Below are 18,426 nucleotides of genomic sequence, written 5' to 3'. Positions count from 1 at the left end.
ACCTCTTATGTAGTCTGAGTCTATTATGTATTGCTTACGAGACCCCCGCAACTAAAAAATCTACCGGTAGTAACTTCGGTGGACTGTGGCTATTTTCTTATTATCCATGCATCAGGTTACTGACAAAAAAGCGATTTGATGTACGCAAGCATGGGTTTGATGCAATTTTATACATGTCCACTTCCAGTGGGACACCCTTAACCGGATCCGGAAAATTTACATGGTTCATTTTTACATTTGACCAATTCCGGCAGGACACCTGAACCGGTTGTGGAACACTACCGGTGGTCTCTAACGTAATCTGAGCTGATTTTCTTGAAAACCGTTCATCAGCTTATCGAAAAAACCGCGATTTGATCAAGCGCATGCATGAAGTTCGGTTCCCTTCTACATTTGACCACATCCGGAGGGACACCGGGAACCGATTCCGGGACTCTACTAGTTTTCCCAAGAATGAACTGAGATATTTTCACGGTGTGTCTGGTAGAACAAAATTATTTAAAAAAAATCGGTATCGCTAAGACACCCACCAAATGAAAGCTGAAGGTCCCCCCTTTCATTTGAGGCTAAAACAAGAAAGTTCTATCGGCGGTCCTATAACATTTTTTTTTTTCAAAAATTTATTACTATGAGACTTGCATTTTCTTCCTTTCCACCTTGAGTGTAACCTTATGGGCTCGTATTAGGTCGCTCATTAGGAACGTATCATCAGGTATCAGTAGGTCGGCTCTAGAGGCACGTTCTCCTCAACGTATCATACTAATAGAGTAAACGGGTAAAAACATATTCATAATTTTTTATACAAAATGTTGCCCAGACAAGTGTAAACAAATATTTAAGAGAGTTGTAATAGAACTTTGCCAATATTTAGGTATGTGTGTTAACCATCTTCTTCTTATTGACATGTAGAAGAAGTTATTTCTTCTGCCATTCTCCTCGTTTTTATCGACAGTACCACAGGTTCGAAAAATTGTATAGTCGTAGTAGGCCATGACTTGGATGTCAATAAAAATAGAACGATCAACAAAGTAGCTCGGATAAAATAACCACGTGCCGAGTCCGGTATTCTTTCATGTTGTGTTCCTTTCTGGTACTTGTAGAAGCATTTAACATTTTTCTCTAATTAGAAGGATTGCTGTGTGGTATATAATTAGGTATTGAGTCATAAAAAAATAAAAGAAATTAAATTTCAACATAGCTTTGCTCCAAACTTTTAGAGAAACAACTACGACATGAAATCATAAATTTACGATGAAAACCGTACGAAGGTGTGCGTGCTGTGGTCGAAGAAGCTTTTTCTGTAATCATTAATATCATTGAAGGTTATTGATGTTCACTGATTTAGATTTTTGTTTTATATGGTTGAGCATACAAATAATAGACAGAATAAATTAGAAAAGTCCCAACTTTTTTTTTGTTTGTATTAACGTGTATTTTAACTTAAATGCTAATTCTACACTACAAGTCCCAACTTGTTTTTATTTGTATTTGCAGGTTATTGATATTATTGAACAACATTTTCTGAAATATACCAGATGTAGAAGTTGGTATTATCCCTCGATAATATATCGCAATTATTCATTTAGAGTTTATTTGTTCAATGATGACATCATACCCTTTAGAATTACTCTCTTTAAGTATAAATATAATTTAAATCTTCTACGCGGAGCATCTATATTTGCTGTAATTGTGAAACATGTAGTACTGCAAGAACTACAGTTTCTCCTTAATTAGCGAGCAAACGCGGCAGACTTAGCACTACTATCGATGATGCAAAAAGATAGTGCTCGTTGCAATTCTGATAAAGATGCTGAAAGGAGATTTAATATTTGCATTGAAAATGCAATCACTGTACTCCATTCTCCTGCAGCAATACAGTGAATACATTCGTAATATGAAAATATCAGTTTTGGACGAGAAAACCGCTTTAGATTTTTCAATGATGACGATTATGTTAATGGCGGCCTTGAGAACAATAAATCTCGGATTACAATTAGAATATTATGAAAAAGTATCTATTTCACCAATAAACTAAATAACACAACACAATTTTTATTTTAGTTTTGCTTCATTATTGTAGGCTCACCTTTCTCAAATAATGGGTCGTGACCCACCTGCCCCATAAGAAATACACGCGTTTTAAAGATTTGATTCCAGAAAATATCGAGTTTCGGTCATCTTAGGATTCTGGAAAGTGTATGTCGTCTTGTCATTAATTGTAGTATCTTGGAATGCCCTAACATCGTGACCTTAAGGATGTTTTTTCACTCAAAACAGCTCTGTCAAATAAATTGGCAATGTTTCTTAATTTTTCAATCGGTTAATGTTCGCAATTAAATGTTTTTTTTTTTCGTTACGAAATATCATCAGTGGAATTCAAAATATTTAAATCATGCTTAACAAAATGATTTAATATAGCATTGGTCCTAATATCGTGTATTGACCCGCATACATTGGTGCATGATAAAAAGGACTTGATGTTTTAATGTTTTAACGTTTACGTTGCCCAAAGATTTGTAGAACTTGTTTATAAAGTAGATTCATTATTTTTTTTTTACCCGGAACCAGTTCCGGAACACTACCGGATCAGATATGGTCTGAGACTATTTTCCTGTTTACCATTCATCAGGTTACAGAAAAAGCGGTGATTTGATGTGTCGCATGCATGGGTTTGGTTCACTTTTATATTTGGCCACATCCGGCGGGAAACCCGGAACCGGTTCTGGAACACTACCGGTTCAGGTATAGTCTGCGACTATTTTCCTGCTTACTATTCATCAGATAATCGAAAATGCCATGGTTTGATGGGTCGCATGCATGGGTTTGTTGCAATTTCATATCTGGCCCCTTCCTGGGGTACGGGTCCGGAACACCTAAATGGCCATAACTCCGGAACGGCTGGACCGATTCAAACCATTTTCAATAGGAAACAATGGGACAATATTCCGCGTCATTCCTTGCTGAGCGCTTGTACGAGTAGGTTGACAGGATCCCTATCTCCATCACAAGGCACTTTTTGAAGACGTTTTTTGGTGTCTTTTCCACCGCCCGTGTGGACTTTTTTTACCACTAATTAGTTTATTAGTAGTTTGTTAGTGCAAACATTAGTGCCACAGGTGATCGCGCTTTGCGAAGGGAGCGAATCAGGTGGACAAAGATCCACCCGATATCGTGCCACATTAACAAAATCACCATCATCATCATCATCGAACGAAGGTGTGTGATTCCATCCCGGTTTGTAGCAGCAAACAGACAAAAGGCGGCTCCGTTGCTACCGACGACGCTGTGGACGGACGGTCGGCTGCTGCAGTCAACAAACGGGAACGGCTGAGTATAATTCTTTTCACTTTTTTTTCACTTTGAATTGTATCGCTTCTCCACAACAGTGTGTTTAGGTTTGAAGGTCATTTTTTTCGCTTCGTTTTTTTTTTTCTCGTGGGGCATTAGGGTGAGACGCGCCAAAGAAATTAAATCTTATATTTTTTTTCTCCTCACTTTGGGAGTTTTTTTTTTTGTTTTTTTTGGCTGCAGACCATACAGTGTGGCTAAAAATTATAGCCAAACTTCAAAGAGAATTGCACTAGGGTTTTTACTTTTCTCTTTTGGTCACTTTTTGGAATAAACTTTGGCGGTTGAGTGTTCGTTCCCGTATGGATGGATCGAATGGAGGAGGCGGAATGCCTCCCAAAGATATCATTGCGCGAACGCGGTTTTACCAGCCATCTTCGCCTGGGCCTTGGGTTGTCTATTTCCGGCGCAAAAGCAAACCTTTGAATATGCTCTCGATTTCTCGAGAGCTGACGCGTAAGTATCCTGGGACTGTTATTCATCAAGTGAAACAGTCCAAGCTGCGTGTAACCGCACCTAGTTACAAAGCAGCAAATGAAATTGTTCAGCACGAGTGCTTCAATGCTGAATATTCGCTATACATATTGTCACGAGAAGTGGAGGTGGAGGGGAAGATCCTCGACGAAACGCTGACCTGCGATGATATTAAGACCGGCGTAGGACGCTTCAACAACAGGTCGATCGCTGATGTGAGTATTCTTGATTGTAAACCTCTCCAAAAGGTAACCATGGAAGGGGACAAGAAAGTTTACTCACCGTCAGGGTCTTTTCGAGTGACTTTCCCAGGCTCCGTCCTCCCGGAATTTGTTGTAATTGATAATGCTTTTTACACAGTACGTCTTTTTAGGCCGAAGGTTTTTAACTGTACCAATTGCAAGCAGTTTGGTCACAGTGCTAGCTTTTGCGACAACAAGCCCCGTTGTGGCAAATGCAACCAAGCTCATCTCGAAGAGTCTTGCACACAGGAAGCTGAAAAATGTAGCTACTGTGGTCAAGAACTACACGAATTGCAAAAATGCCCGGCATACAAAAAGCGTATTCAAAATGAGAGTCGCTCAATTATTAAGCGCTCCAAGAAGACTTATGCGGAAATGGTGAAATCATTTAATACGCCCGCTAATATGTCTGAGTCAGCTGTCCCAGTTGAAAATCCCTATCAGGAGTTGTCTTCCGATGATCAGGACGACGGCGAAACTGATGAGGGTGGATCTCTTTCGGAGGTACTCGCATCCGGAAAAAGGAAGTCACCATCTTCCCCGGGATTGCGCCGAAAGGTGTTCTTAAAGTCTTCCCTCAAAAGTTTGACAACTACCAAAGGAGGCGGAGGGAATTTAAAAACTCCGAAGAAGCAGGTCTCTGATGGTGCAGTTCCTTGCTGCAGCAAGGACCTAGAACCTCCGCCTCCAACTGTTAAGTATACTTCAAAAAGAAATACTCGGCAAGGTGGCAAGAAAAAAGCCACAAAAGCTCCTCGAATTCCAGCAAAACCTATCAAGCCCAAACGAGGACTATTCACTTTTAGGGCCCTTGTAGATCGCTTATATGATGCCCTCGGACTTTCAGACTCCTTCAGAGGCATACTAGACATTTTTCTCCAAGCAGTAGAAGAGTATCTTCGGAATTTGACACAATCATGGCCCCTCCTTGCTTCGATCATATCTTTTGATGGATAATTCATCAACCGAGGTTCAAGATATGATCACTGTGCTACAGTGGAACTGTCATAGTTTAAAACCTAAATTAGACCTGTTTAAATTTTTGGTACACAACTCTGATTGTGATATATTTGCACTTTGTGAAACATGGCTTTCTTCTGAAGACGAACTCAACTTCCACGATTTTAACATTATTCGCCAGGACCGAGATGATCATTATGGCGGGGTACTTTTGGGGATCAAAAAAAGTTACTCATTTTATAAAATTCCAATCCCAACTCATCCTGGCGTGGAAATCGTCGCTTGCCAAATAAACGTAAAGGGTAAAGATCTTTGCGTAGCTTCCGTTTACATTCCTCCAAGAATTTCAATCAACCGCCGTCATCTTTGGAATGCGGTTTCTGCACTATCACATCCAGTTTTAATTCTGGGTGATATGAACGCACATGGTACTGGGTGGGGCGAACCATATGACGATCACAGGGCGGCCATTTTCTATGATTTATGCGACGATTTCAACTTGAACGTTTTGAATACAGGTGAAGTGACACGTATTGCATCTGACGGCAAAGAAAGTCGTCTTGACCTATCACTGGGATCAAGTTCACTATCATTCGATTGCTCGTGGAAGGTGATCGAAGATCCTCATGGTAGTGATCACTTGCCCATTATAACCACCATAAAGCATAATAGTGAAAGGTCGGACCAACCAATTCAGGTTCCTTTCGACCTCACAAGGAATATCGATTGGCAAAAATATGCAGAAGCGGTATCTTTTGGCATCGAATCATTCAATCCCCTCCCACCTTTGGATGTGTATCGATTCCTGTCTGAACTGATATACAAGAGTGCATTAGAATCACAAAAACGACGTGTTCCAAGTGCAACCTTCAAAAGAAGACCAGCCACACTAGGCTGGGATGATGATTGCACCCAGTTGTATCTTAAAAAATCTGATGCTTTCAAAACTTTTCGTAGGCACGGTACCTCAGATCTTTATCAAGAGTATGCAAAGCTCGAAAGACAGCTGAAGAACCTGCTGAAAGCGAAAAAGCGTAGTTATTGGCGTCACTTCATTGAGGGCCTCTCTAGAGAAACTTCAATGACAACGCTTTGGAGAGTGGCTCGCAACATGCGAAACCACTCTTCTTCTAATGAGAGTGACGAATACTCCAACCGTTGGATATTTAGCTTCGCGAAAAAGGTCTGTCCAGACTCAGTCCCAGCACAACCGATTTATTGGGAAACATCCTCAAGAGATGGTTCTCTGGACAGACCCTTCACTATGCTGGAATTTTCTATGGCTCTTCTTTCATCCAACAATTCCGCTCCGGGATGCGATATGATCAAGTTCAGTCTTCTTAAAAATCTCCCAGATATCGCGAAAAGACGATTACTGGACCTGTTCAACTCATTTATGGAGAATAACATTGTTCCGCCAGAATGGAGACAGGTCAAAGTAATAGCTATTCAAAAGCCTGGTAAACCAGCGTCTGATCCTAATTCATACCGCCCAATTGCTATGTTATCATGTTTAAGGAAATTGTTAGAAAAAATGATCCTATCGCGACTCGACCATTGGGTTGAATCGAATAATTTGCTTTCAAATACACAGTTCGGGTTTCGCAAGGGCAAAGGAACAAACGATTGTCTAGCGTTGCATTCAACAGATATTCAACTGGCCTATGCGGAAAAGGAGCAACTGGCTTCAGTTTTCTTGGATATTAAGGGCGCCTTTGATTCAGTTTCCATAGGAATATTGTCAGAAAAACTGCACAATAGTGGACTTCCAGGAATTTTAAATAATTTCTTGTATAATTTGTTGTCAGAAAAACATATGAGCTTCAATCTCGGACAACTGGCAACTTCCAGAATTAGCTACATGGGCCTACCCCAAGGCTCATGTTTAAGTCCCTTGCTTTATAATTTTTACGTGAAAGACATTGATAGTTGCTTGGAAGGACAATGCACGCTACGACAACTTGCAGATGATGCTGTGGTTTCTCTAAAAGGCCCACATGCAGAAATATTGCAAAGACCATTGCAAAATTCTCTAAATAATCTGTCAACCTGGGCAAGAGATTTGGGGATCGAGTTTGCTCCGCAAAAAACTCAATTGGTTGTGTTTTCTAAAAAGCGGAACCCAGCCCAACTGAAACTCAATCTTTTGGGAATAGAAATCGACCAATCTTTGACTTCGAAATACCTTGGGGTCTGGTTTGATTCAAAAGGCACTTGGGGTACCCAAATCAAGTATTTGGTGCAAAAATGTCAACAAAGGATCAATTTTCTACGCACAATTACCGGAACATGGTGGGGTGCTCACCCGGAAGACCTCATAAAACTTTACAAAACGACTATTCTCTCTGTTATTGAGTATGGCTCTTTCTGCTTCCACTCAGCAGCAAACTGTCACCTAATAAAGCTGGAACGAATTCAATACCGTTGTTTGCGTATTGCCCTCGGCTGTATGCACTCAACGCATAATGCGAGCCTGGAGGTCCTGGCAGGGGTGAAACCTCTCCAGAACCGCTTCTGGGAGCTCTCGCTAAGGTTACTTATCAAGTGTGGAGTGAGCAACACACTTGTTATTGAAAACTTGGAAGAAATGCTCAGTCTGAACACTCAGTCAAAATTCATGAGAATCTATCTTTTCTACATGTCATCTGATATAAGCCTCCCAGGTTATAATCCTCCTCGTGTACACTTCACCAATGACAGTTCCTCTGTTAAATACGATCTGTCCATGAAACAAGCTGTTCAGGGAATACCAGATCAACTTCGGTGTATATCTATTCCTCGCATTTTTAACGAAAAGTACCAAAATGTCAATTCCTGTAAGAGATTCTTCACTGATGGGTCCCGCATCAATGGGTCTACTGGCTTCGGTGTTTTCAATGAAAATTCCACCGCCTTCCGAAAACTTCAAGAACCTTGTTCTGTTTATGTTGCTGAACTGGCAGCAATCGACTTCGCTTTGGGGTTGATTTCCAACATGCCCGTAGACCATTTCTTCATCTTCTCGGATAGTCTTAGTTCTATTGAGGCACTCCGGTCGATGAAACCTGTAAGGCATGCATCTTACTTTCTTACAAAAATAAGAGAGCAGATGTGTGTACTGGTCGAAAGATCATACAAGATTACCTTTGTATGGGTCCCCTCTCATTGCTCAATTTATGGCAATGAGAAGGCGGATTCTCTCGCAAAGGTGGGCGCACAGGAAGGCGAGATCTATGATAGAAGAATTTCACATGATGAATTTTTCCATTTAGTTCGCCAGAGTTCTCTTCAAAGTTGGCAACATGATTGGCGAGATAACCAACTGGGACGGTGGTTACATTCGATTATTCCTAAAGTATCTTTGCGAGCGTGGCATTACGGTTTGAACGTAGGTCGAGACTTTATTCGCGTAATGTCAAGACTTATGTCAAACCACTACTCGCTAGGCGCACATTTGCATAGAATAAACCTCGCGCTCAACAATGTTTGCACTAAGTGCGGTTCCGGTTATGATGACATCGACCACGTAGTTTGGCAATGCCCGGATAATGACGCCTCCAGAGCACTACTATTGGATACCCTTGAGGCCCGAGGTAGACAACCCTTCGTTCCAGTAAGGGATGTGTTGGGAACCCGCGATCTCCCCTATATGCAATCCATTTATGAATTTCTCCGCTCATCTGGTATAAGAGTTTAATTCGCTTGTGTTTGCTTCTCCATTTTTTTTTCTCTGTTTTGTCCTCCTCGTGTTGTCCTCCGCTCATCTGATATAAAAGTTTAATTCGCTTGTGTTTTCTTCTCCAGTTATTTTTTTCTCTGTTTTGTCCTCCTCGTGTTACCGAGCTGCTCCTGGCCATCCGGAAGACCAAGCCTTTCAACAAGCTGGTACCATCACCACAAGACACCGAACACGTTAGAACAATGCGATTAGCACCCGGATGAGCTGCAGTGAAACCTTTGGTCCAGTCCTCACCCTGTCCATCCTTCAAAATGTGACCTTCTAACCTCGAGCTGCCACGAGTACCCTGGCCTCCACCCATCACTAACAAACATGATTGAAAAGTTATTATCTTGTACATAGTATATTATTAAGTGCAAAAAGAGATCTTCGGCTCCGTAAAGCGTTATACGCGATTGAGCCTCAAATAAATGAACTAGATAAAAAAAAAAAAAAAATATTCCGCGTCGATTGAAACCAAAAGTGTTGAAATCGGATGATATTTACTATCCAAAAGTGAGGTGACATTTTTGTACACATACACACATACACACGCACACACACACACACACACACACACACACACATACATACATACACACACACACATACACACACACAGACATCATCTCAACTCATCGAGCTGAGTCGAATAGTATATAAGACTTGGCCCTCCGGGGGTTCTATCAAGACTTCATTTTTGGAGTGAACATATAGCCTTTCGGTACACCTTGGTGTACGAGAAAGGCAAAAAAAGAAAGTTTTGCCCCACAAAATCTTCCAGAGATTTTTTAAAGATTTCTCTGGAGATTCCTTCGAAAAAAATCCTTCATAAATTTGTCCAAGGATTCCTTTAAGAAATTTTCAATGCATTTCTTCCAAAATTGCTCCATGCCATGTGTACCTTAGAACTTCCTCTAGGAAGTCAGTCTGAAAATTTACGAAGATCATTTTCAGAAACCCCTCCAGTGGTTTTTATTTGTGAAACTCCGCCAGAGATTACTCTAGAAATTCTTCTAGAGATTCGTTTAGAAAATTCTTCGGAAACTCTACAGAGATTCCTTCAGAGATTGTTCCATAATTTTTTCCTGTGGTATCGTCAGGAAATCTTCGAGAGATCTATTCTGGAACTTTTGCACGCATTTCTCCAAGAATTTCGTCAGGAATGGCTGAAAATTCCCACAGGTATGTTAATTGCTTTCAGTAATTCGGGAAAGAACTCCTCCAGATATATCTACATGAGTTCATATAGCGTTCCCTTCATGATTTTCTCTATATATTGCTCTATGTATTTCGCTTGGAATTTATCTGGCATTTCCACTAGGAATAACTTCCAGAATTTATCCAAGGATACTTTAAGAAAATTATTTGTCAATATTTCCTAGGAATTTCTTCAGGAATTTCTTTTTTTCGATAAACCTTCACAGAAGCCTATCTATTACACAGCGTAACAAAAATTAACTACTGGTCTGTCTCAAGAACAAACTAATGTGTCTCTGACGTATTTTGGGTCGCTGAATCCGAGTCCGGGCACAGATTTGCTCCAGCACGTCACACATTTGAGCTATACCCTTGGCTATACCATTATTTATAGGATAAAATATACGATTTTGGGCTTTTCCGACTGCAAGCATTTAAGCATGGATTTTTTTTTAAAGCAATCAATAGGAAAATTGATCAAATTGCGCCCAAAACTCTCCGTCATCAACAATGTACGGTACCGGCGACCGCCACGGTACAATCTAGAGCGACTGAAACCACCGGATGTCGCCACAGCATACGCGCAGAATCTCGAGGCCGCGTTGCCAGACGAGGGCGAGCTCGAAGAGGCCCCTCCAGAGGAATGCTGGAGTTTAGTGAAAGCAGCCATCAACGACGCAGCCGAGAGCACCATCGGGTGCGTGGAACGGAATCGACGGAACGAATGGTTCGACGAAGAGTGCAGAACGGTTTTGGAGGAGAAGAACGCAGCGAGGGCGGTAATGCTGCAGCAAGGGACTCGACAGAACGTGGAACGTTACAAAGAGAAGCGGAAACAGCAGACCCGCCTCTTTCGGAAGAAAAAGCGCTGCCTGGAAGAAGCGGAGTGTGAAGAAATGGAACGGCTGTGCCGTTTCCAAGAAACACGGAAGTTCTACCAGAAGCTCAACGCATCCCGCAACGGCTTCGTGCCGCGAGCCGAAATATGCAGGGATAAAGACGGAGGTCTCTTGACGGACGGACGTGAGGTGATCGAAAGGTGGAAGCAGCACTTCGATCAGCACCTGAACGACGTGGAGAACGTAGGCACGGGAGCCCACGGCAACGGAGGAAACGACGACGCCAGTGCAGCGGAGGACGGAAATGAACCAACTCGAGGGAAGTTAAGGATGTCATTCGCCAGCTCAAAACCAACAAAGCAGCTGGTAAGGATGGTATCGCAGCTGAACTCATCAAGATGGGCCCAGAAAAGTTGGCCACCTGTCTGCATCGGCTGATAGTCAGGATCTGGGAAACCGAACAGCTACCGGAGGAGTGGAAGGAAGGGGTAATCTGCCCCATTCACAAGAAAGGCGACCATTTGGAATGTCAGAACTTCAGGGCGATCACTATTTTGAATGCTGCCTACAAAGTGCTATCCCAGATCATCTTCCGTCGTCTGTCACCTAAAACGAATGAGTTCGTGGGAAGTCATCAAGCCGGCTTTATCGTCGGCCGGTCAACAATGGACCAGATCTTCACCGTACGGCAAATCCTCCAGAAATGCCGTGAATACCAGGTCCAAACGCATCACCTGTTCATCGACTTCAAAGCGGCATACGACAGTATCGACCGCGCAGAGCTATGGAGAATCATGGACGAAAACGGCTTTCCTGGGAAGCTGACTAGACTGATTAAAGCAATGATGGACGGTGTGCAAAACTGCGTAAGGGTTTCGGGTGAACTATCCAGTTCATTCGAATCTCGCCGGGGACTGCGACAAGGTGATGAACTCTCATGTCTACTCTTCAACATCGCTCTGGAAGGTGTGATGCGACGAGCCGGGCTCAACAGCCGGGGAACGATTTTCACAAAATCCGGTCAATTTGTGTGCTTTGCGGACGACATGGACTTTATTGCCAGAGCATTTGGAACGGTGATAGAGCTGTACACCCGCCTGAAGCGCCCAGCAGCAAAGGTCGGACTGGTGGTGAATGCCTCAAAAACAAAGTACATGCTCGTCGGCGGAACCGAACACGACCGGATCCGTCTGGGTAGTAGTGTTACGATATACGGGGATACTTTCGAGGTGGTGGAGGAATTCGTCTACCTCGGATCCTTACTGACCGCTGACAACAACGTGAGCCGTGAAATTCGGAGGCGCTTTATCGGCGGAAGTCGGGCCTACTTCGGGCTCCAGAAGAAACTGTGGTCGGAAAAGATTCACCCACGCACATGTACCATGTACAAAACGCTAATAAGACCGGTGGTTCTCTACGGTTACGAGACATGGACCATGCTCGAGGAGGACCTGCAAGCACTCGGAATTTTCAAGCGACATGTGCTAAGGACGATCTTCGACGGTGTGCAGGAGAACGGTGTGTGGCGGAGAAGGATGAACCACGAGCTCGCTGCACTTGACGGCGAACCCAACATCCAGAAGGTGGCCAAAGCCGGAAGGATACGGTGGGCAGGGCATGTTGCAAGAATGCCGGACAACAACCCTGCAAAGCTGGCGTTTGCAACTGATCCGGTTGGCACAAGAAGACGTGGAGCGCAGAGAGCACAATGGGCGGACCAGGTGGAGCGTGACCTGGCGAGCATTTGGTGCTGCCGAGGATGGAGAGCGGCAGCCACAAACCGAGTATTGTGGCGTACTATTGTTGGTTATGTCTTGTCTTAAATGTGATGTTGAACACATAAATGTATGTATGTACATATGTAGGTAAATTGGTCAAGTAACATGCACATTAATGACTCACGCAAATTATTTCGTTTTACAAAACCGAATTTGACAGTTTTAAGCGATTTATGTTAGGTACGATATTCCTCATACAAGTCACCCTCCAAAATTTATATGCAAGTTTACTTGCTACCATAAAATGCTTAAAACTATTAAATTTGAAATGGTAAAACTAAATAGTTTGCATGAGTCGTTAATTTAGATGTTGATTGGCCAACTTACCCTTTGAATGCATAAAACAATATTTCCATGCCTAATAGTTTACAAGCAAAAAAGCTCAAAATAGCATATTCTGCCCCCCAAGCAACACACATGTTATAATAGAGTTACGACAGCGCAAGTTTTGGTTGTATAGAAGTTTATTTTACGTAATTCTAACATTGTGTTGAAATAACGTAAAATAAACTTTTATACAACCAAAACTTGCGCTGTCGTAACTTGTATATAACATGTGTGTTACTTGGGCCGGAATATTTAGGTATAGCTCAAAACTGTGACGTGCTGGAGCAAATCTGAGCCCGGATTCGGATTCAGCGGCGCAAAATCTGTCAGAGAAAGAAATCCGGGTGACGCGATTTGTGCTTCGTTCGACGGAGAGAAACCCAGACAACCAGCGATGGAGGCACATGAACTGGTGAGCTCGTTTCATGCTGTAGTTTACTGTGGAGATTAGTTTTTATCTGTTTAATTTTATTTTTATATTTGATGCACACTCTGATTAGCCCGTCACTTCAACTAACGGAATTCATTCCTCAAGATTTTATGTAAAGTAGATTAAGTTCTGACAGTGAACATTGAGCGACCACTTGACGCGAGTGGTGGATTGATTGCTTCATGCGTGAAGCGAATAGTGACGAATCAGTTTGAATAGCCTGTAGCGTAGGTTGTAGTTTATATTAGGCCCTTACTTGATGATTGTTTACTTTCCACGTTAAGTGAAAAATGGCGCGGCGGTGTGTATGGCATTTTCCTAAATCGGAAATTTGTACCACTTGCCGGGGTAAATCTTGGCCCAACGATATCATCCCTACTAACAAGCATTTCTATCTACACTCGATTCAAGCAAATTCTGAGTAAGTCTAAGTTAAGTGTCGCGTTCAGTGTATTTCTGTGTGGAATAGACTGAAAGGCTTCTGCTCCACAGTGGAGTGGAGACACGCCATAGAATTTTCTTTTTGGCTTGTTTTTGCATCGAGAAGTGGTCGGTTGTTAATGGCGGTTTGTGTATATTGATCCATTGTCAAATCATATCACCAACCACTCCCAGACTGACAATGTACCCTACCCTACTAACAAAAATTCCTGCCTGAGACAAACGTGGGGATGCAGCGATTCGCGGTCTTTATAACAACGTTTGTCTCACTAACATTCCCTCCCATCCTCGATGACCTTAAGGACGTGGCCGGCGCCGTTATTGACCTTACTAAAGTTTAGAGCTCTTGAACTGTGTACAGTGAGAATAGTAAGCTAATCCCAAGCCCTATTCATTAGTTCCTTGTGCAATTTCGATTGCTCTGGTCAAACACGGAATAGCAACTACGAATTGTGCGGTCATCTATGCTCATGCTCAATTCCTTCAGATCATCCTGTAGAGATTCCTGCAAGAGTACTCCTGCAAGGATTCTACCGAAGTTTCTCCAGAAACTCCTTCAGGGATTCTTTCATATAAAGATTTCTTTTAAATTCGATAAGAGCTTCTTTCGGATTTTTTTTCGAGTGATATTTCCGAACATTCTTTGAGAAACTGCTTCCTGGATTTTGTAGTTCCATCAGAAATATATATTGGGATTCCTTCAGAGACTTCTGCTGGAATTGTAAAAGATATTCTTACAGGATTTTTCTCAGAAGTTGTTCCAGAAATTGAAAAAAAAATGAACTTATCCTTGAGAGAGACTCTGAAGGAATTTCTACAGAAATCTCTGAAGGATCATCTGGTGAAATATCTTTGTAAGCAAAGCTTCTAGGATACCTTTGGAGATTCCCAAAAGAAATTCTTTAACATTTTCATGGGGGATTCATGGACAAAATTTCCGAGTCAATTCTGAAGTTATCTCCGGAGAATTCCTGCCCGGGAGAACACATGGTCGGGGTTCTGCTAAACCGAACCAAAGACCATTTTTTTTAATTGAGTTTTCTTAACCATTAGATGAAGAATATGATGATCTTCCTTCCGTGTAAAAATCCAGTAATTGTGACAGTTCTTCGTAGAGTAAATTCAAAATTTCTGTTTGGCAGAACATAAAAAAAATAAAACTGCATCCAACTAGAGTGAACTGTAAACCATTCCATAGAATCAGCGAAATATTTTAGTTTTGGTCGAGATGATGAACATTTCAAGTTCTCTTCATCGCCGTCAGATTTCTAACTTCTAACCTACTCATAGTAACAATCTGTAAGAGAATTTTATTAATTGATTAAAAATACGGGTGTTAGAGGATCCAATTATGTTTCGATGGCGTTGATCGCCATTTTTCCAAATCACATTCAGCCAGACCGAACCAAATCCACTGCATTAAAAAATCAATTTATTCTTCACAATACAAAAACCAACTGGCTTTGAATACATGCGTTATGTCGATACACCTCATACTGATAATTTAACCCAGGAGCCGTCATTGAACTACAAGGCTAATTAGGATAATAAAGCTTGAAAAAAAATCAAACAGTTGGTTCACTTTGGCAGATCGAAAAACGGCGTTTACACGAAAACCATCCTCGAGAAGAATGTTTGAAACTTGATGCAGACTTAACGACTGACCTTCAGCTAGGTAAAATGACCTAGAGGTAACGCGCTTGGTTATCACTCAAATGATCCATGTTCGAATCTCTTTCATATTTTAGAAAACTTTTTTTGTACTTAGTTCACTTTGGCAGAACATTTTCATGGTTTTCTTCGACCAGCATAAATTTGAATTACACAAATTGCTCCACATTCACATCTCAAGACCTCAGGGCATGCACGGACATCATTTGACATAATCACTCTTGCTTAGTGCCTGCACAATACGCAGGCACCGCCTATAAAATAAAAACATGAGTGGGTAGGGTCGAGCTGGGAGGGCTTCCGACTTTCACATTTCAAACTATTTTGTGTCCTCTGTGGTACCATACTACGCGTCCTCTCTGATTCATGTAAAGGATTGTGAGTGATGTCGATTTCAACTTCATGGACACTGAAAAATCGAAATTTTTTATCACAATCCGACTGGTTTTCTCTGAAACAAAGAAACACAGTCAGCCACACTGAACTATAAACCATATTCCAATGTTTTTGTTCAGCCAGAGTGAACTGAGTGAAAAGTACTGAGAAATTAAAAGTTATTATATCAATGATTTCAAATAATTTACATGTATTATTCATTTCTGATGGTTAATAAAGGCTTGTAAGTAACATGTGTACGAAAAAGCTTAAAATAATCTTATCTGTTGTTTATTTCTGAGTGTTTGAACTTTGAGCTTAATTATCTCGGAATAAACTTTTTGGCGCTTAGTTCGGTTTAGCAGAACCCCGGCCAAAGACGCAAGAGATATTTCGGGAGAGACTTCTGGATTGTGTTCTGAAGCAAACTCTGAAAAATGTTTGCAAAAATCTCTGCAAATATTGCAGACAAAGATACTGATGGAGTTCGGAGGGATCCCTGAAAGAACTAATAGGGATATGTCTAGAGCATAGGTTCCCAAACTTTCAGGTCGCGCGACCCCCTTTTGCCAGCAGACGTAGTTCTCGCGACCCCCCATAGAAATTCCCTCATATATTGTCTGTTACAGTAAAATATTTTACTGTCCCTCGCGACCCCCTGAATGAAGGCCGGCGACCCCCCTGGGGGGTCGCGACCCACAGTTTGGGAAACCATGGTCTAGAGCAATCCAAAAACGAATTTCTTATAGAATTACTAAAGGGATTAGAAACCATAATTCCTGAAGGAAAAGCTTCAGAAACAAAAAAAAACTGGAGGAATGTTTTGGATAACCACCACGAAATAAAATTTTTGAAGAAAGCCCTGAAAGAATTGTTGGAAAAACTGTAGAGCCCTATGCAGGTATTTATGGAAGAATATAGGGGATACTCAAAATAACTGGGACAAGTAAAATTTTCACTTTTCAAAAAATGTTCAACTAGCTGTAACTTTTTGAAAGGGCATAAAATTTTCTCAAATTTTTACTGTAAGTTCATTAGTTAGGTGTGTATCAGTGGTCCAATTTTGGAAAAATTTGGGCTATTTTTCACGAAGTTAGGAAGATTCTAGAAAAAGGTATAATTATCCTATAGCCAACTTTGAGCTGTTATATCTCCGGATTCAATGAACCGAATGCAATGGAATTTTGATCATTTATTACTCATATAATGAACTTTGTAAAACATTCGACTTAATTTGAAATTATTAATAAGAAAAAAAGTTATAGCGATTTAATTTATTCTATGTTTTTTTAGTAAATTTATCTATTTTTCATATGCATCCCATTACTTTTTCAATTTGATGCCGGCCATTTGGCCATTTTGAAACGATGATGAAGTTTTGAATAAATGTTTGTTATATTAGATAAATAATCTAATCGTTCTAATTTTCTTTCGAGTAAAGAATTTTTAGTTTAGTCAAAAGTTTTTAATAGCTCATTATATGAGTCATAAATGATCAAAATTTCATTGCTTTCGGTTCATTGAATCCGGAGATATAACAGCTCAAAAATGGCTATCGGATAATTATACCTTTTTCTAGAATCTTCCCAACTTCGTGAAGAATAGCCCGATCTTTTCCAAATTTTGACCACTGATACACACCTAATTGATGACCTTACACTAAAAGTTTGAGAAAATTTATTGTACTTTTCGAAAAGCTACAGCTTGTTGAATATTTTTTGAAAAGTGAAAATTTTACCTGTCCCAGTTTTTTTTTGAGTATCCCCTGTACATTATCTTTTGCAGGAATTACGAGAGAATCTTTGTAGAAGTTCCTGAAGCATCACTGGAAAAAAAAATCTGAAAAAAAAACCTGAAGAGAGGTTTTAAGGACAAGGTATTTGGAGTACATAGCTCAAAATTTCTAGAGCACCGTTTTTTAAAACCGTTGAACAGATTTGGATAAAAATGCATCACGCCAATTGTTCAGTGGTTGTCATGATACATTTTAATCCAAATCCGTTCAACGGTTCTAAAAAACGGTGCTCTAGAAATTTTGAGCAATGTACTCAAAATACCTTGTCCTTAATGAACCTTCTTGGTTCCTGGAGGAACTTCTAGAGAAATATTTAGAAGAATCTCTTAAAAACTTTCTAGAAGCGTTTCTTAATAAATGTTTAAGATAATCACAATAGATCTAATAACCGGTCGTAGTGACTTAGATACCCAACAAGGAAAAAAAAAAGATAATCCCTGATTATATGGAGTAATACCTGCAGAACATACCACCAATAATTTCTGAAAGAGCTGCCGAGAAAATGTTAGGTTTTTCAAAGGAAACCCATAGAGGAATTTCTGAAATAACCCATTGAAGAATTTGTTGAGAAATTTCCAGGAAAGTTCTTTGAGAATTTCCAAAGAAAAGCAATTCTGGAGCAAGTCCGTCAGAAATATTTGAAGAAATATACGAACTTTTAGAGCAAACCTTATAAGAATTTCCTTAAGAGTTGAATGAAACTCCAAAATGAATTTTTGGAGAAACTATTCGTTGAAGGTTTCAAGAGGAATCTCTGGAGAATTTTTTGAAAAAGAAATATTCTTGAGGATGACCTAAGATCAATTCCTGGAGAAATTCCTGCATGAACTTTTGGAATCCCTGGAGAAA

This window comes from Aedes albopictus, chromosome 2 (genome assembly GCF_035046485.1).
Source record: "Aedes albopictus strain Foshan chromosome 2, AalbF5, whole genome shotgun sequence".
Lineage (NCBI taxonomy): Eukaryota > Metazoa > Arthropoda > Insecta > Diptera > Culicidae > Aedes > Aedes albopictus.
Note: the sequence above shows the minus strand (reverse complement) of the source record.